The sequence below is a fragment of the Lactuca virosa genome, chromosome 7 (assembly GCF_052849685.1).
Source record: "Lactuca virosa cultivar CGN04683 chromosome 7, Lactuca_virosa_CGN04683_v6, whole genome shotgun sequence".
Taxonomy (NCBI): Eukaryota; Viridiplantae; Streptophyta; class Magnoliopsida; order Asterales; family Asteraceae; genus Lactuca; species Lactuca virosa.
The window spans coordinates 11,041,927-11,063,179 of record NC_136432.1 but is presented as its reverse complement, the minus strand read 5'-3'; the positions used below and the strand labels follow the sequence as shown (position 1 = coordinate 11,063,179).

The window sequence follows — 21,253 nt, the reverse complement described above, 5'->3', positions numbered from 1 at the left end:
CTTAAACTAGTGTCATATACATCAAGTTCATCAAGGTGTAAGCAACATAGCAATTAGGTCATAACATGGCAATAGCACAAAGCATATATTAGCATCACAAATTTCATATCATCAAGCACATGTAATGACATGGTCATCCTAAAGTGAATCAAATCACCATCTACGGATTGCACGTTTCAATAATGCAACCTTAGTGAGTTAAAACTGTGAACTCACCTTTAGCCTTGAAGAAATCCTCCTTCTATTCCAAGTCTTCAACTTACTTGAAATTCTCAAGGCTCCACCTAAACACCACACATAACATTCAATTAACAAATAAAGTATACGTTTCAAAAATACTACTTTATGCTAACTTTTATATTATATTTTTATAATTTCGCAGCCCGACCCCCATTCAGTGTTTTAAGCATAATCTACTCTAATAAATGAAGATTCATTTTGCCACATGTCAATCTCTCACAAGTTTTGACACTTGTGATTTTGTGGTATTTTTGAAATAAATAATATCCACATGTCCATTTCTAGGTTTTTTAAAATTTTAAAATTAAAAAACCACATAATATATATAGTTATATAAGTAAAATATTAAATGTAATAAATATGATCATAAATTGCAATAAATATGTTTTTTCCTTCCTTATTTTAAAATTAAATTTTAAAAAATACTTAATGTTTATATTTTTGATATTTACTTTTTTTTTATTTAACCCATGTAATACATGGGTCTCATACCTAGTACCGAATATACAGATCTAATTAGGATGACATCGGACTTTTTTGGAAACTAGACTCGATTTCCTAGAACTTAATGAGAGAGGAGCATCTTCCAATTCTGCCCATATTAGCAGCTATAGCTCTCGCAAGATGGGGAAAAGTTGATGTGCAGAATTCTAACATTCACCCAAAAATCACTATATGATTCAAGAGTTTAGGTAAAATGATTATAGTTGCTCAATTTTACACACAAGATGATTGAATGATAGTATTAAGACATCGATTGTGTACTTTATGAGAATACCAAACAGATGACACAAAATGTTGAGAGTGGAATGCCTAAACATATAGACGAACGTTTAGAACAAAGTTTCAGATTTTGACCTGTAACAGCCACCTGTTCAAAGCCATTTTAACACCACCAAGGACTGCAAATTATACAATATTTTTGTATATTCTAGTATTTTATACTTTTAGCTTTTCAGAAAGTACTTTTAAAAGTCCAAACGATTTTTCTACAATTTTATATGATTTTTACAAAACAGTCTATCCGTGCAGCTAATTTCCGACCAGTCAGTGAAAGAGGCGATTTTCACCTAAGTTGAAGGCAACAACTGGTCTTGAAAAAATTCATGGACAAACTAGACTCCAAATGAAAACTTTGAGAGTTTACGGATCACTGATACGTCTTCTGATGATTTTTCTACATTTTTTTCAAAACAGGGGCAGAATGGGAAATTTTCAGAATTTCCCAGCAATGCATTCTAAGGGTTAATTGACAACTTAACCCATTAAGCCACAAACAAAATCAACTATAAAGTTGTAAATCGAGTTCTTAACAGTAGCAACATGTCAAGAAGTTAAAATAACAATTTCAACCTCAAACCATTATTCAAAGTACATTGCTTATATGGGAAAAGCAAAGTATTTTGCTAAAAAAGAAAACACCACTTGGGCTTGAGTTTTCTCCGCCATTAAGCTTCACATCAAGACCTTTTAGGGACTGTTTTGAGGACCTTTTGGATGGTTCAAAACAAGGTCTTATATGAAGGAAATTATTCACACGAATCCAAGAGAATTGAAGATAATAAAAACATGAACTCTTACAACAAAAGAAAGCATTTGACTCCAAGATTGTAACAAATTCTGGAGTACCAATTCCAACACATGATGAATTGTTTTCAAAAGGAATTTTGACAGCAAGAAATAGCCAAGAACACACCTCACACGGCTGGTACTTGATCTCTCCTAAACACCGTTGAGTCGAATTTCACAGCTTCAATTGTACAACTTATCTCGCTAAATTCCTTCTCCTTCTCTTAGTTGCGATCGCCAAAAACCCACAGCCTTGCTTCTCCCCCCTTAGCGATCGTTTTTTTTCTTCTACCCTATGGCCGATAGACGCACAACAAGAAGCAATAGCAAGATTTTCGTTTTCTTCCGTTTACGTGATGTAGCCCAAACGAATGGTGAGTATGTATGAGATGCGATCGAATTAGGCTTCAAAAAAAGAAACCGGCGACCCTTAACTTCATCCACGTCGATCCAAGTGTATGGGGGTTTCAATTCTGATTTTTGCATTATAGTCCCTCAAGAATTTATCTATTGCCCCTAAATACTCTAACCCTAAGTATATGACATACTTAGTTTCTTTTAATAACATTCTAGCCCCTCAATTCAAATTAATAATATTTACCCTAGAAATTTCTTAACTCAGTATAATTGAATCTTTACCATTTAATTATTAATTAACCCTTTTAAATATTAAATAACATCATTTTTATTTAATTTATTTCATTATATGACCTTAAAACCAAACCAATCTTACGAAAATAAATATTTGTCTAACGGGAGATATCACCGCTGACATAAACAAATTCGGGTCGTTACAGAGCAGCTATGGAGGCATATCATCATACTTCGGTTTGTTGGTAGTGGCTGTTCCAGGCACATGATAGGGGACATCTCTCAACTGTACAACATTCAGACATTTGTTTGAGAGTATGTGTCCTTTTGCGGGAAAGGAAGAAAGGAAGAGATCACAAACGGGGTTAGTGCTTAACGATGTGAAGAATTTTTGGATCTGTTCTGAGATTACGCGTGCTGTTCTCAGACCTTCTGGATGCAAATTCAATCGGTGACTTACGGTTTGAGTTTTCTTCTCGATACTCCTGAGTTTTTCTTAAGCTGATTCACTTTAAAGACTAATTTTTGTTTTAGGATAGTTTAAATTTGTGCATTTACTTTCGTTTCTCTCCTATGCACAAATTTAGGGGGAGAAATAAAAACAAAACAAAAATTTTAAAATTTTAAAAAATCCAAAAACATTAGAAAATCAGAAAATCCAAAAATATGGTGTTAATGAAATGTGCTTGCAGGAGATGTTTTGGGAAGTGATATCAAGAAAATGATAACGGGCAGTCTAAAACCAGTGTAAGGGACTGAATCTGAGTTGTCTAGACTCTGTGTTCGATGCGCTGGTAGGCACAAAAGATTTAAAATGGACTTGACTAGGCATAGATGAACTTAAGGAATCTAGAGACTTGAAAAATCTTGATCTAGATAGATCCATTTAGCCTGACAATACGACGCTCAGATAGGTTGAGCAGGGAGATATACATGATAATCCACCGGTCACATTAAATTAATGCGTATCTAGAACTGTGGTTTAACTCTTCCTCGATGTACGGACTTTGTCCTTAATTCCGGTATTGATGGGGCGACTGGGGAATTCCGATAAAGTAGGTCTGTAGAAAATTATTTTCTTGCTTTCCTTCTGTTAGTCATATGTTGCCTCCTCTGCGTGATTGAAATACATCCGACCTGGACTGCAACATATGCAACTCTATTTCTATGCATCTTCTATCTATGCAATTCTTCCTGCCTGTTAGCCATATGTTGTCTCCTTTGCGTGATTAACCATCCGACCTGGTACACAGCATATGCACCATTCTTCTTCTCAATCCTTCTAGAACTTCAGTTAGTCATATGTTTCACCCTCTGCGTGATTGGAAGAGATCCGACCTGGGTGTATAGCATATGCATTCTAAATCTAACTTCTCTCATAATAATTGTCTGCTCACCTAAAGTAAGGAGTACTTTGGAAGTTCCTGATTATTGGGGTATGTCAGGAAGCGGGAAACATGTTCTAGTACATTTAAAATTGAACAATCACTAGGTTGTCTGTAGATCTCGCTGCTCAATTTAGGTGGACAACAATATCTTTGGTCGTCGTCAGCTGAATGGTCCTTAAGGAATATTATCTAGGAACATAGGATCACATTGTCTTGTCACTTATAGTATGTCCTAATTTTGTCACAATCTCTCGTGTTTAAGTGGACCATAATACCGGCGATTGACCAGATCTATTCATGAAGGGAGAGGTACTGATAAACGGATAAAGGCTGTCTAAAAACTTTGATCCCAAATCACTCTTAAAGTTAGATATCATTTTATTTTTGTTAAATTTGTTCATAGTTTCTTCTAATTTAAATATTAGGGGAGAATTAAAAATTTTAAAAACCAAACAAAAATCAGAAAATTAAAAATCCAAAAAATAGTGTTATTTCTGTTTTATTTCTTTTTCAGAAAATGTGAAAAATCCAAAAATATTGTGTGCTAAATTTTTCTTTTAGTTTTGTTTTGTCTTGAATAGTGAATTCAGGTGAAGATGAAACTCATGGAAGTTTGTGTCAAAGATTTCTGAGCCAAGGCTTCATCCGTGATCATCGAAGAATTCTCATTCGAAGGAGCAAGAAATGAAGATTATTCTTTCGACATTCAATCTTTCAACCCCAGAAGCAAGGTGAAGCTGAAATTGAAGATTATGTGACGGATTGCATTGAAGCCTCCTCAATCAGTCTGCTGCTATCTTGAACCTGCTGAAGTGATCCAAAAGATTAGTTCTCTCTGATATTCTCTCTGAAGATTCTCAAGCTGAAAGCGCTATCTTTCAAGAATCAGTACAAGAAGCCTCCTCACCCAATGTGTGTTCAGTGTCAAATCTTGAAGAAAAGCCCAACTGCTCAAAATGAAGTCATTCATTGAAGATTCATATGTTCATCTTGAAGTCATGAAGATATCGAAGATTAAAGCTGAAGCCAAAGCTCCCAATGAAGATTAACAAGAAGAGCTAGCTACTTTTTAGGGGGAGCTTGTTGGGTCAATTAAGAAAATAAAGCTATAAACCAAGGGGGAGATTGTTGGGTCAAAAATATGGTTTATACTTTGCTTTTCTAGGAAAATGTATTTTTATGTCTAGGACCGTAAACAGCTCAGTGTTTACGGTCATATATGTGTTTACGGTCAGGTTTACGGCCAGGTAGTGTTTACGGCCGTAAATAGGTTTACGACCGTAAACCCTGTTTACGGCCCAATGGGTGTTTACGACCGTAAACCCATTTACGGCCCATGTTTCTCATGTATATATAGGGGTGAGGGGTGTGAGGAACAGATTGATGAACAGAAGAGAGTGTACGGAATAGAAAGAAGAGAGGAGTTTTAGTGTGTGTAAGTGTGTGAATCTTGTGTAAGGGAACTTCATTCTAATCAATACATTCAAGATTCATCATCTTCTTCTTCTTCTTCTCTTCTATTTAATCTGACATCATCCAATTGATTGGGATTCCGCACCATCAATTGGATCTGATTGATACACAAGCTGATTAGGGACTTACATAATCAAATCCATGCATTCTAGGGGTTGGAATTAATGATTCCAAAGTTGAAAATCATTGAAAACTTGATTTCATAGTTTTTACTTCAAAATCCTTTAGATTCTTTTGATAAATCAATCATCAATAATCCAATACTTAGTTCATGAATTATGACTTTAACTCATGACAATCTTCGTAATGATCCTCTTCCAATCATCGAAGTCTTCTTCAAAATTCTCATGGATCTTCATTGGAAATCTTAATTCTTAATTCCACCTCAAATGATTGATTCAATTACATAAAACTCTTATGGATTCATATTGAGACTTGATTCTAGACTAGAGAATAACAAATCCAATCATCCAAACACTTAGTGAATCCATAATTAAATCTAATTCTACAACTATTGGTTAGAGTACAACTCATTATTGCCAAGGTACAACCCAATCATGAATCTAGGGGTTGAATCACCCAATCTCACCATTAATTGATGGATTGAAATCATTTAAGAATTATTTAACAATATCATGGTGTTTGAGAAGGAAATCCAACACTCTACAACTCATTTGAACTACTAGATTGAAAATTCCACCATTAATGGAGCTTGGAGCTTAATCTCTTAACCAAAGCTTCATCAAAACCAAATTGAAATGTATTTAATGTATAATGAGAGTTATAACTTCAAAATCATTCCTGAACTAGAATATAATTAACATAATTATCACCATTTTTGGATTTGGGGTTTCAACCCAAATCCTAGCTCGAATATTAAGAAGAAAGGGAGGAGTTATACCTTCCAAATACTTATATGAGATCTCTAGCTTCAAGATCTTGATTCTTCTTCAACAGTTAACCCTATTTCTTCCCTCCAAGCTTCAAAATTGTCAATGCCAACTTCCTCATCTTTAAATTTCTTTCCTCTCCTTCAAATGGAGAGATCTCCCACCTAACTGTTTAAATCTTTCATCACTTAACATATTTAGCCCTTCCCTCTTTCTATTTTTCTAAAAATGACACCATTAAATCAACTAGCTTATGGAACTTCTGTTTCCCACACATTAGCCCCAAAATACACCTTTTGAACTAAGTCAACACTAGACATAAGATTTGCTATTACATGAAACTAACCCCTCGTCTTTTAGAATTTTGATTAAGACTTAATAAAATCTCATTCTAAATTCTTATTTTAAATATAAACGTTCTCTTAAAATTATGATTTTCTTTTATTTGAATTTTTGTATTTATTTATTATTTATTTAGTTTAAATTATTTTTATTTCTAAAATTTTATTTTCTCATTAAAGATGGAAAAACTCCTAGGCCCAATTTCAGGATGTTACAGAAAAAATAAACGGTAACGTGCTCCTCATTTCAAGCTTCGATTTGAATGGTTGCAGACCCAAAACAGAACCCCGTAGCCAAAGTTGTGGTAATTTTTGTGAAGCCCTTTAGTCACTCGATCATGGGCCTGTAGGAACATAAGGGCCTGATCCTCCACGCTAGGGCATGCATCACATGTCGTATGAATTTGATGCTAGTTTAGGAAATTGGTCAATTTTTGTTTATTCTTCAAAAAACCTTAAGTGAAACAACTTAATTTGTCATTTTCTCTATCAATTTATGAATTTAATCGTAAGTTTTGTTTTACTTTTGAGCTGTTGTAATATCTTTATTCCAAATTAAATTAGTGTTTCGTAAATATGCAATTTATGGGATGTTTGACAGAATTTGTCTGATTAAGATTTGAATCAAACGGAGACTCTGAAAAATTTGTCTCTGATTTAAAACATGTTGTTTGGTTAGACATCTGAATGGTTGTGCTAAATAATAAAAATGACTGTTTCACCTTTTGAACTATTTTCTTCAAGAACATCAAATAACGTCATATTTTATCATAAAGTGAACCATAACACATTCTAGAAACCAAATAAAGCTAATACACATAATAATTACGTAATTAATCAAGTCTCCAGAATTTGATAACACAAAGGGGTCTAGTCCATGAAATTGAAAATCGATATGCTTTAAGCCAAGGGAATGCATAACTTGATGTTTTTCTGTGAAAAAAGAAATTAAAATCAAGTGATCAATAAAATTATTTTTGGTTTATAATAATGGAGGAGCAAAAAAGTTTGATACCAAGTATAAATGATAGTTGAAAACTTGCTTTTGTGACGATCGTGTGTTTCATGGGAGGTATGTGCTTCAAAGGTTATGTGCGAGGGAGGCGATGGTGGTGTGTTGTGTGAGTGTGGGGCATGTTGGTGTATGAGGGGGGCGTCGACGGCGGTGTGGGTCATCGAAGACAGAAGGGTTGGAGCTGAAGATCTCAAAGGCATAAGGGTTGGAGTATGGAGGCGTTGGCTGCAAAAAGAAGACTTCACATTATATTTAGTGAAATATAAAACATTTTTTTCATTCAGATATGCCTTAATCTATGACCCAATAAGAAGTACCTGACCAAATAAAATGCAAGCTTAAGATGCTATCAAATGCTCTGAATCGATCCAGAGTCTGCTTCTTAATTAAGTCATTAAAAAGTTATGAAACAAACCATTAGTTTCATGGTTTTATTATGAGTTAAACAGTTAAAAGAATCTTGTAGATCAAGATTGATGTTACTAGAATGTTATGTTAATGATTAATGATGTTTGTGTTTTATCTTTAAACATTACACAAAAAAGGGTTGTATGTTTGATGTAATTTAAAAATAAGTTATTTGCCAATAACTTCGGTTGATGATTTGTGGATGTGACGTAGTTATATTTTCTTTTATCGAAATATGTCATAGAGTAGATTATTTGTCAATTTATGCAATTTTGTATAAGGGTTATTTATTGAATTTTTACACTCTCTGTTTGGACTAATTTTGTTAGTTCGAATGAAAACAATATCACTAAATTGTCGATAGTTGGATTGGAATATATTTTAATCCCTTCATACTATCTTTATATTGTACTAATCTGCTTTTTAGTATTAACTAGCTGAGACACCCCGCTATACGGGGTGCGGAATTGTTCAACCAATACAATGTAAGTTGGTTTTTGGTAAAAAAATTTAAATGAACATTGCTATTTAGTATATATACCACCTAAATCTGAAAAAATGTACCAAATGGCAAACCCGTTGACCAATTTTTTAATCAACATAACACCTTGTAGTTATTACATATTATTGCCCTCATTATCATCACTACAAAACATATCACAACCATTACAAATCTCAAAATAAGCAACTTATTCGCCCCGGGACGGGTTTTTTCTAACAACAGAAAAAGTATAACATAATTTGCTTAAATTGTAATGGTATCTGAATGAAAGTAACGTTGCCATCTTAAATATAAGATTTGTGATCCACAAATCCAGATAATTTTCAAACCTGCAGTTTTATACTTAATGGGTTATTTCCCAGTCGTAAATAATTGATTTTTTTTCTAAATCCAAGGCAATGAACGTTTTACCTAATTATAGCATCATAGTTAGATCAAAATATTTGATTAACAACTTATTTTAAAAGTGTTATGGTGTCCGCTTTTGATTATATCCTTACAATAAGCCTGCAATTTTAACCCGTAGAACTGGTTACCGAACAGGATACCATTTCATTTTTAATTTTTTTTGCTTTTTGCTTATGTGACAGTCCAAATGATGATGATGTGGCAAACGATTACCACATTTTCAAATAACAGCACATAAGCAAAAAACTTCAAAAAAGAAATCCAATGCATTTGATGCTATAAATGGATGTAATTCGGAGACTATAATGCGTAATTAGTGAATATTTGAAAGTGTAATGCTATAAAAAGCGGAAAAACTGGAATATTATGGCATAAATTGGTAAATGTGTGAAACAGTACAACCTGCCTTTTGTCGTCCACCTGGTGTCATGTTAGGCACAAATGGGATGATTTCGCTGTTTGGGTGAAGTATTGGTGGACCCCTGCAGCACAAACAACAAATCAACAGCAACAACAACATTAATTGCCACCACTCACTTTAACTAAATAACATAACACTACCTACCCACCATCACAATCCAAAGTATGTATGGATTTAAGATTATAATTAGACATGAATTTCGTATAAAAGTTTGGATTTTTTTTTTGTGTTAGGGTTGCAATGCAGATCAAGTTGTACGATTATTTGATGGTGTCTGCATGAGAAATTTAAGGTTATTAGCCTAAACCCATGAGAAATTTAAGGTTATTAGCCATAACTTACCGAAGTTTTCTTGTTTATTTGAAAGTACAAGGGTATTATGGTCAAAAAAGTAAGTATACTTGTCATTTACCAAATGGCAATAACACGTGTACATACCTCTGCCCCAACAGGGATATTTTGCTTCCATAAGTTCTCCTGCAATAACATTAAACCATTATAACATAAGATAACATCATTAAACAGTGGAAAAAAGTTCATGTCCTGATGATAAGACAGAAAGAAACTTACTTGAGGCGACTTTGAAGCTGTATAGAAGGTACATCAGAGATTCAGAACCACTCAAGGGATGCTATACTGCACAGCATACCTTTCAGTTCCAACACGAATTAAGAATCATATCCCAATTGTATATTGACACATTGATCTGTAAAGAAAAGACTAATAGTTAAAATTAAAAATAAAAAAAAACTACAAAAACTATTTGTGTAAATTGTTGAGTGGATAATAGTTAAAATTACCTTTACATTTGGGGGTGTTTGGCTTGTCTTTTGAAAGCCAAAAGTTCTTTTTGGAAAAGATAGAATGCAAAAGATGTTTGGTAAAAACATTTAAAAAGCAACTTTTGGATTTTTGATATAAGGAAAACTGACTTTTTGGAAAAGTCAGGAAATCCTGTCTTTTTGTAACTTTTGCCAAAAGGACTTTTGGCTCCCAAAAAGATAAGTCAAACACCCCCAAATGGTAGCTCATCCTTTTGCCTACGGACCACAATCGCTAAATACAATTTTCACTTCTCGAGGTATACAATTCTACAGCAGTAAAAAAACCATATTAAAAACACTGATATGCATTGAAAATTCAATTTCACAGTTAATAAATAAATAAATAAAAATCCGAGCCAATTATCGTGTATATTACATTGGGATCCTTAGCCTCATCATCTTTACCAGGAGAAAATGCAGTTGATAAAGCTGAAAATCGTTCTTCTGGATCCGTGAAATTAAGCAGATACATTAGTACCTTTACTTCTTTTGGTGCTATGCTCTTTAAACGACTATTTGTTGCTTTATACAACTCATACATTATCCATTTCAAACAAAAAGCTTACAAACTTTACGTATCTATGTCTTCATCTTTCTCCCAACAGCACCTTTGCCAGATTTACTGATGATGGAATCTGGTAGAACAACCTATAAGAAAACAGACACAATTACCAACCAAATCTAAGCACCACAAACCCTAAATGTGTAAGCAACGCGAGAAATCAGAGAAAAAAATTTGATGGTACCCTGTAAATGCGTACCTGGGTAAACTGAAACAGATGATTAGAATCATCCCCACTTAAGTCCGTGTTACTCTTGGATGCAATAAAGAATGACTTAATCGGTGCAGAAGCAGAAGCAGAATCACCATCATCCACATTCTGATATTTCCGTTTGTTGAATGAAGTGGAACTAAAATACGGATTAGGTCCTCTCTTTAGTTCAGGTTGAAGGAGCTGAAGAGACAAAGCAGAGTATAGAAAACATACCTCCAAGCCGACATCGCCAGGGTGCAAACCATTTCTCGTCCAAGTTGGGAATTGAGTAGGCATCTGAAATAGAAGATAAAGAAGAAGAAAGATCGACATGCAATTGAACAACATAGTAGTCAAAGGAGCAAAATGGATCGGTGGGTTACCTTTAGGGCTTGTGGGGGACGTCGATTCTGAAACACGCTTTGTAGGAGAATCGACGATTGCTGTAGGGAAAGATGAACCAAGCCCTAGTGCTTCCCCGAAACAAAGAGGTGTAGCGGTTCAAAGATGAATTCTGACCAGCAGTGGTTGCTGCCGCTATAGGGTTGTCCACCGACTCTACCGATTGGTCCTACAATCAGAACCGGTATTAGAGGTGGTGGGCGGTGGACGGTGCTTCGCTGTTCAACGACGCCGTCTAGGGTAGTGGACCGGAACCATCCAGAAAGCAACAGAAAGAAACAGATATTAGAAAAGAGAGATATGGGGGTTGAGAAGAACCGAGAAGTATCTGATATGCTACGATGATAAACACGTGTCCAGAAGAATGTATATAATTCTATAAAATGCCCATGAAGCCGAAACTGCAAATAAACCTAAAATGAAGGGACCATTTCTGCCAAAACTTCGTCAGTTCACTATTCATCTTGGTGCATATAATTCTATAAAATGCCCATGAACCCGAAACTGCAAATAAACCTAAAATGAAGGGACCATTTCTGCCAAAACTTCGTCAGTTCACTATTCATCTTGGTGCACAACTTTAATATATATATAATAATTACTTATTTTACCCTTTAATTTTAAAGGGCTTTTAGCCGCATCACCTTTAAAACTTGACCCCTATCTACCAACATGTCTATGCTTAGGTGTCTGGATCACCTTTGATCAATTGATCTTCAACAAGATCAATTCACATGGGTCTGATTATTTATTAATTTGGGCATCTCTAATCCATCATCATCTATCATCATCTATGTTGTTAATACTATTATTAGTATTAAAATAGTGTATAATTATTTTAATCCAACATTATTTTTATAACAAATTTGATGTTAAAGCATATTCCATTAGTGATCTCTTGTATAAATTGTTTGTATTGTCCATCACTATATATCATTTTTTTAACTAAAATTAAAATGAAAATATAATGAAAATATTGTATTTTTAATTAAAATAAAAACATTACTATATTAAAATAAAAAGTACATTCATTAAAATTAAAAAGAGAGTACCGAAATCTAAAAAAAATACGAAAAAAAAACAAACAAACATTGAAAATACAAACACTGAAAATAAAACTAATTTTCGAAATTACGGTTTCGATTTGTTGGTGGAGTGTTTGGACCTTAACCCATGGTATTTAGCTTTTGACAAGATTGAAAATTAAAAAAAAAACAAACAAACATTGAAAATACGAACACTGAAAATAAAACTAATTTTCGAAATTACAGTTTCGATTTGTTGGTGGAGTGTTTGGACCTTAACCCATGGTATTTAGCTTTTGACAAGATATATATATGCATGTATGTAGTAGAGGAATAGAAGAATAACGTGAAAAAAAAAAAGATTGTATTTTGTTTTATTTATATGTTTTAAACATGTTTAGTTTTATTTTTTTAACAACTAAGTCGTTGGGAATGGCTGGTCAACCCAAGTCAAATGGTCAAACCTTAATTTCTATACTAATTGGAAATTGTACAATGTGGTAAACACCACAATCCACCACGACCACGGACGACAACGAGCCACCGAAATGGTGTGCATGGTCATGGTCGTTGCCACCGTGGCCACGATATGCGCCTTTAACATTGATGCACTCAGGGTCGGCCCAATACATGGGCAACTTAGGCTTAGTCCCAGGGCATCAAAGGGCATCAAATGGTATGTATATATACTATTTATTATAATGGCCCAAAAACTTAGCCCATATTTTGTTTTGTGATCTGAACGTGAGAAGGAAAGCAGACGCGCCAAACAAATGAAGAATCATCGTCTCATCGATCATGCACATAGATAAACCAAACGTTGCCTCTCGTGCCTACTGCTTAGAAACATGTTGCTTCGTTCAATAGGAGAAATCAATGCGACACTGCCTACCTAGAAACGTCTCCAATAAATAAAAAGTAAGATTTGATTTCTCTATTTTTCCCTTCCAGTCGATAATCGATAACACATAGCTCTCAAATCTCGATTTCTTTTTATCAGTCGACACTTAGTCCCGATATAGAAGCGATTTCTCTGCTCTAGTCCGGTTTTAAGGTCTCATTTTCTCTAATCTGATACATCAAAGCCGATTCTGAATTTTTGATTTGGTGATTCATTGATTTGGGCGTGATTCGTTTCTTGGTGGTTATTTCAGAAATCAAATTTGGGTGAGTTCATTCGAAATCTACGTTTATTTAATTTAGGTTTCTTTAAAAATGTGATTACTTTTCATAAGTTATTTTCATAAATGGAATGAGAGTATGAAACTTATCGATTTAACATGAAAAGAGTTTGAGATTTAAAATAACAAGTAGCATCAAAGCCTTTATCTTGGATGAGTTTCTGTACTTTCCTAATTTCAAAAGACATCTGACTGGTATTCAAACTATTCATCGAGTTCATTCGATTTGGGTTTTGTTACATAAATCACATTTGTTTCAGAAATCATATCGATTTCTTATTTATCTGATTTCTACTTTATTTGATTACAGGAAAAAAGAATGAAAGCCAAGTCTTATTGGATTTTCATTTTTGTATCATTTTCTTTATTGTTTCATAAATCAGATTTGGGTTTGTTGTTTCTGAAAGCATATTTGGGCGAGTTCATTCGAAACTTGTGTTTATTAGCTTTGTTTCATAAATTTGATTTATTTCTTACTTATTGGATCTTGTATCTGATTTGGGTGTTGTTGTTTCTATAAGCAGATTTGGTTGAGTTCTACTGTTTTCTCCAAGTTTGAGCTCTTTCAAAAATCAGATTTGTATATTTCGAAATCTGTTTGTATATGATGTTTCAAATATGTTTTCTCCTAATTTGGTTTGTATATAATGTTTCAGAAATCAGATTTTAAGATTCTGTAAGTTTAATTTCAAAATATGTTTGTGTTCAATATTTGTTGTCTAAACATCCTTTCTAAACCTTTGTGTTATTGTTTATGTGATGTGAAGCAGGAGCTATATTTATGACTTTGTTGTCTAAAGATCCTTTCTAATTAGATTTCTGACTTCTAGAGGCAACAAAATATTGATTATTGTAAATTTATTTTTGCTTCAAAAAATGCACGAATACATCTTTTTAGGTGATTTTTGTATGTTTTTGTTTGTATTATTTAGTTGATTATAAAATTTACTATATTTTTAATTTCGTAAATTTTTTATATATAAAGGCATAAATTTTTTATCTCACTCTGGATAGTAAAAAACAATGGACCGGCCCCGGATGCACTTGACATTTCTCTATGAGAAAAGTGAGTCACATAGAAGACTAAGTTTAATATTTATTAAATGATGTAATTTAATAAATAATATTTACTGTTTTAAAAATAAAATAAAATAAAAAATGATGTAATTTAATTTCTATGCCAAATTGTCAATAGATGTGTGACGTCAAATATTGGTGCGTTTGTGAGCATCACTGAAAATCTACCATGTATCACAATGGTCCTTGTACCCTGTTTAATATTATATATAACACCACACACGAATATAAGGAATACAACTTAATCCCCTTCCAAAAAAATTGCATGATCTAAAACAATATTCAACAAAGCTTTGATTCCTTTTGCTATACAAAGAATCCTTCTTAATAAATGAATGTTTTTTTTGTCATATGTCAATCTCTCATGAGTTTTGACACTTGTCATTTTGTGGTATTTTTGAAATAAATATTATCCACATGTTAATTTTTGGTTGTTTCAATTTTTAAAATTAAATTCATATACTTATATATGTAAAGTATTAAATATCATATATATGATATTAAATTGCAATAAATACATTTTTTCATTTCTTATTTTAAAGTTGTACATTAAAAAATATTTTCTGTTTACACTTTAATTTAATGTTTAATCTTTTTTTAAATCAACCCGTGTAATACACGGCTCTCATACCTAGTAATTTAATAAACCAACTTGATGTAACTCGTTTTAAAAGACAGAATCTAATAAATCATTCCAAGCTCAAATATCAAGTTGAGTATATAAAAATATATATTTTAAATTAAGCTGAGGAGTACAACAAAAATAAAGTAAAAAATAAGCATGCAAAGCTTCATGTTAACAGGAAATATAAACTATTAGTTATTGGAACCGGACAAGATTTTGTAAAATGGAGTTAATGGATCGGACAAGAATTTCTATATTTCTATATTTCTATATGATAATAAACAAAATACTAATGTTTTAAGAAAACATCTCAAGGTTGGATGAGTATGAACGACCTACGAATTAATACATTCCAAACGAGTTGATCAAGATGATATTCTCACATACTAGTTCAACATCATTAAATAGTCATCTGAACTAACTTATGGGATGGTTGACTAGTATTGCATAGGCACAAAGTTTCCCTACCATATAAATGATGTTGGTTCAAGTGAGGTTTATTCTTGTTTCTAGGAAAAAAGTTCACGAAAAGTAGTATAATGAGAGTCAGGGGCGGCACTTCTTGATCTAACTCGAAACCCGACACGAACCCAACCCAAAAATGAACAAGTTTGGGTTGAGATTTCTGACCCGCCAACCCTCCTATTTCATGTGTCATGTTCGGGTTATGTGTTTGGGTTCGCGGATCAATCCGTCAACCCGTCAAATAAATAGGATTTAAAAAAAAAGTATATTTAATATTTATTAATAAATTGTTATTTGTTTGGAGCGTGCACTAGAAGGCTAGAATCGAGAATCTCAAATTAGTAACAACATTCATAGTTCGTCCTTCTTTCGTCTCGTCCTCACTGACTCACCCCTTCGTCTCGTCGGATACTCAGTGGGGGGGGGGGGGGGGGGAGGAGGTTGCCAACAGAAGTTTCACTGTCGTCATTGGACGTCGCCCTTCCCCCTTTAGTGTATATGCTTAAAATATTAAGGGAAATGACATTGTAGCCTACAATGTTTCTGAAATTGGTCTAATCATTCCCTAAACTATTTATGTTTCTTTATGGGGGCATAAGGTGGATGTTGTGACATCCTCAATTTCACGGCCAGAAAAGACCGATTTGTTTATGCTTTGTTTTTAAAATCAGAGTAATATTTTACAGAAAACAGTTGCGGAATTTGTTCCCAAAACAAAACATGATAAGAATTTATCAAATCATTTCTTCAAAGAAATGTATTTTCATAATATAACAAAAAATATCGGGATGTCATGTTCAATACAGACCAAAAGCATAAACAGAACAACATAGACCTTACACGGTTAATTATAACTACGGGACTATAATCCTTATCTCTCGTTACGTCAGCCAACTTATGCTCTTGTGCCACAACCTGTAATACAAAGAAAACTGAGTGGGTCAGGCTTGTGAGCCTGGTGAGCATATAGGGTTTTCAACCCACAATATTATATCTTATATATATATATATATATATATATATATATATATATTCAATCATCAAACGATCATTCCAATTACCCATCCCCATTATCTTCCTTACTCTTAAGGGTCTACCCTAAGAGTCATCTATTCGTTCACTCCGTATTAGGCACTAAGACAATACCTGCCAGGATTCTTTATTAGGCACTAAGACAATAGCTGCCAGGATTCTTTATTTGGCACTAAGACAATAGATGCCAGGGTTCTTTCGTAAAGCACTAATTCCATAGCTGCTATGGCTCATTCATCGGGTACTAAATCCATAGCTACCAGTGTAGGTACTAAGTCCATAGCTACCAACGTCTATCTAACAGGTACTAAATCCATAACTATCATCGTCTATCTATCAGTACTAAATCCATAGCTACCAGAGTTCGTCTATACGGTACTAAATCCATAGCTACCAAGGTTCATCTATACAGTACTAAATCCATAGCTACCGAGGTTTATCTTTACAGTACTAAATCCATAGCTACCAGTGTAGGTACTAAGTCCATAGCTACCAACGTTTGTCTATACGGTACTAAATCCATAGCTACCGAGGTTTATCTTTACAGTACTAAATCCATAGCTACCAATGTAGGTACTAAGTCCATAGCTACCAACGTTTGTCTATACGGTACTAAATCCATAGCTACCAAGGTTCATCTATACAGTACTAAATCCATAGCTACCAAGGTTCATCTATACAGTACTAAATCCATAGCTACCAAGGTTCATCTATACAGTACTAAATTCATAGCTACCAAGGTTCATCCTTCGTCTCATCCTCAAACTCATCCGTCATCACACACCAACTAATTCGTCTACCCATGTTCTACCCAACATATTTGTAGATATAACATACATATACAGTTTAACTCATTTAAAACCTATATAAAACATCCATTCCACGCTTATCTCAAATAAACAACAATATATAAACACAGAACACGTATTTCGTAGCAAATACTTAATACTTATGTGTTAGAAGAAAGTAACCATACACTCACACCAAACATATACTTAATACATTCAAACAATACTTGTATTAAAATCGTGTTTATGAAAGGGACTATACACTCACTTGATCAGAAGATGATCGGACAGCACTACGGCTCTAAGAGTAGTAGCTCTTCGGTGAAACTAGAATATCTTCAAATACCTGGCTTCTCGCAGGCAGAGCTTCGGCTCGGAAACTCCTTTCTACTCGGGATCTTCAGGGCTTCGGGACTCGCTTCGGGTATCGGGATGATATCGGGGCTTTGGGGGTACTTATTTGCACGTAAATCGAGGTAATATGGGTGAGAGAGAAGAGATTTGGCAACCACAAACGGCTGCCCCTTCAAATCTATTTATAGGGCTGTTTTCTCATTTTCCACGTCGTGGGCTTTTTCTTCATTGCATGCGTCATCATCCACTTGCTCTGTCAGGCTCCAGAAGGCGTCAGAAGCCATGCCACGTCGTGGCCACTTTTGCCACGTCGTGGTCTCTGACAGTTTTGGGGTTTCGCGCCCCGAACTTCAGAAATTCATAACTTTCGCATACTAACTCCGTTTTCGACGTTCTTTATATCGACGCGTAGGTAAAAAAAAGATCTACAACTTTCATTTAGACTTTGTAGGCTAATTTTGATTTTATTTTTAATATATTGATAATATACTATTTTTAGTAGGCCGGGACAGGAAAACTCCGTTCGAAATTCATAACTCCTTCATCTGAACTCTGTTTTCGTCTGTCTTTTTATCGTTGAACTACTATTGATGAGATCTTCAATTCTCATTTAGAAAGTTTTGGCTAAATATCACTCGACCTCAATCTCGAGTTTCGGGCTGCATACTGCTAATGCTGAAACTTCGAAAAATCATAACTTCCTCATACGAAGTTAGATTTAGACGTTCTTTTTATGAATGCTCTCGGTTTAACATATTCTACGACTTTCATTTAGATTGCTAAGGCCAAATATCGCTCTAACGTAAATTCACTATTTACGTCGCCCTGTGACGTGTCGGTTCTGTCACGAAACTTAGACAGATCATAACTTCTTCGTTATAACTCGGATTTCGGCGTTCTTTATATGTACGAAATCCTTGTAACATATACTACAACTTAGTTAAAATTACTCCTTCTAAATAATCTTCCATCAAAAATTCATTTTTTGATGCTTATCGTCTCTAAATTGACTAGCCCGGATCTACGGGCGTTACAATTATCTCCCCCTTAGGATGATTACGTCCCAAAATCATCAACAAAACAGTGCTTAAATAATGATTCCATACGTTATCTCTTCATCCTAAGCACAAATCGTAACTTCTATGTTTCCTTGAAAGAGTATTTAACTCTAGCGCTTCTTGACTGCAGACGATGCTCAATCTTGCATCTGCTTTTCGTAATATGATGTACTTTCAATCATAACCTTCGAGTTACCAAATAAGTCCTTATTGTGGACTCCTACTTCTTCTTAGGATAAATACTTTCATTTATCTATTGTAACAGACCGATGGGTCGTGCTCTATTGACCTCTCATCGCACGATGCGACGCTTAGACTCGGTGTTTTTAAAGTTAAATTTCAGAATGGAATATACCTTCCTTCATATTCTAATGTGATATAATCACATTTCAGCATGTAGCATTTCTACGTGGAAAACTTCTTTCAACAACGAGCGTGATACTATCGATCGCATTAATTTCAACGTTCTGACTTAAGTCAGATGTTACATCTAACTTGGTCCTCTAGACCACGTAACATACTCATCGCAGTCGAACTCAAATTTATATGACCACTAGGGTCGAAATAACAACCATCTCACTAATCATTACCGAAACAAGGGTAATGACATACTCGAATAAAACGAAATCAATCACCAGCTTCTTGGTAACCTTGTGACTTTCCCTGATCCAAGTGCGAGTCATGTGCTTCCGGTAGTATATGCATCTACTACCTTTCACACCTACTCATACTCGTCCCAAGTGTTGTCTCGCAGTCCCCAAGTCCTAAAATCACAAAACAATTTAACACATACGAATGTGTCCAAATAATCATAAACAATTTCCCTAGACTCTACTAGAAATTCTTCATTGCGTATCTTCAATCATCAATTCTATTTCAACTCGATTGGTGATGGAAATGTCCGTTGATGAGACAACCTCAAGAATTACACCAATCTCTCCATCATCCTGCCAATCGAAGGTGTACTTCAGACGTACCGTACTCATCTAAACGTACTGTTATTTCATAAGACATACTCTAAAGGCAAGATACCACTCTTACGATATCTTCTGATAGGTGTCATCCACTATCATAAGCCTTCTTCATTTCCTCCATTTACTCAATTTCTCTACGAGTCTTCACCATGACCCTTTGTACACCCAAGCAGACATTCGGTGTACCAAGCGAGAATTTTAAGATAAGAAAGCTATAATTTCGATAAACGTATAAATCTCTTTATCACCCCGAAACGTGTACATGATAGTTCTAATATCGTAGTCATACGCTTAGAATCCTAAACACATAAGGTTTCCAGAGCCGGTCGGCAAAAGACCATAGATCCGAACAAATAATAGCATCAAAATAGTTATCACACAAAACATTTAGCACATAAAAGCATTTTAGGCATCATTCCTAAAATAAACTAGTGCTTGTGTCCATTTAGGTGTACTACCTAACATATTTTAGACACACTCCTCACGATCAATACTTGGCATTCTAAGTTTAAGTCTAGAAATTTCCTACAAATTCCTAGTTCGCTTAAACTAATGCTCTGATACCAACTGTGACATCCCCAATTTCACGGCCAGAAAAGACCGATTTGTTTATGCTTTGTTTTTAAAATCAGAGAAATCTTTTACAGAAAACAGTTGCGGAATTTGTTCCCAAAACAAAACATGATAAGAATTTATCAAATCATTTCTTTAAAGAAATGTATTTTCATTATATAACAAAATCTCGGGATGTCATGTTCAATACAGACCAAAAGCATAAACAGAACAACATAGACCTTACACAGTTAATTATCACTACGGGCCTATAATCCTTATCTCTCGTTACGTCAGCCAACTTATGCTCTTGTGCCACAACCTGTAATACAAAGAAAACTGAGTGGGTCAGGCTTGTGAGCCTGGTGAGCATATAGGGTTTTCAACCCACAATATTATATCTTTATATATATATATATATATATATATATATATATATATATATATATATATATATTCAATCATCAAACGATCATTCCAATTACCCATCCCCATTATCTTCCTTACTCTTAAGGGTCTACCCTAAGAGTCATCTATTCGTTCACTCCGTATTAGGCACTAAGACAATACCTGCCAGGATTCTTTATTAGGCACTAAGACAATAGCTGCCAGGATTCTTTATTTGGCACTAAGACAATAGCTGCCAGGGTTTTTTCGTAAATCACTAATTCCATAGCTGCTATGGCTCATTCATCGGGTACTAAATCCATAGCTACCAGTGTAGGTACTAAGTCCATAGCTACCAACGTCTATCTAACATGTACTAAATCCATAACTATCATCGTCTATCTATCAGTACTAAATCCATAGCTACCAGAGTTCGTCTATACGGTACTAAATCCATAGCTACCAAGGTTCATCTATACAATACTAAATCCATAGCTACCGAGGTTTA

General features: G+C 34.3%; 1 long non-coding RNA gene across 11 annotated transcripts; it reads right to left on the bottom strand.

The window, feature by feature from the left end:
• Positions 1–8,483: 8,483 nt before the first annotated feature.
• On the bottom strand, positions 8,484–11,547 carry LOC145125237 (uncharacterized). Of its 11 annotated transcripts, none has more exons than XR_013715887.1 (8): positions 11,060–11,546; positions 10,832–10,982; positions 10,447–10,718; positions 9,817–10,337; positions 9,685–9,723; positions 9,228–9,307; positions 8,829–8,924; positions 8,484–8,746 (listed from the first exon to the last, which is right to left on the bottom strand). It is a non-coding gene; the product is annotated as an uncharacterized LOC145125237 (long non-coding RNA). The 11 variants fall into 11 exon arrangements; XR_013715889.1 differs by having other exon boundaries at positions 9,232–9,307; XR_013715883.1 differs by having other exon boundaries at positions 8,829–9,307; positions 11,060–11,547.
• Positions 11,548–21,253: the final 9,706 nt, after the last annotated feature.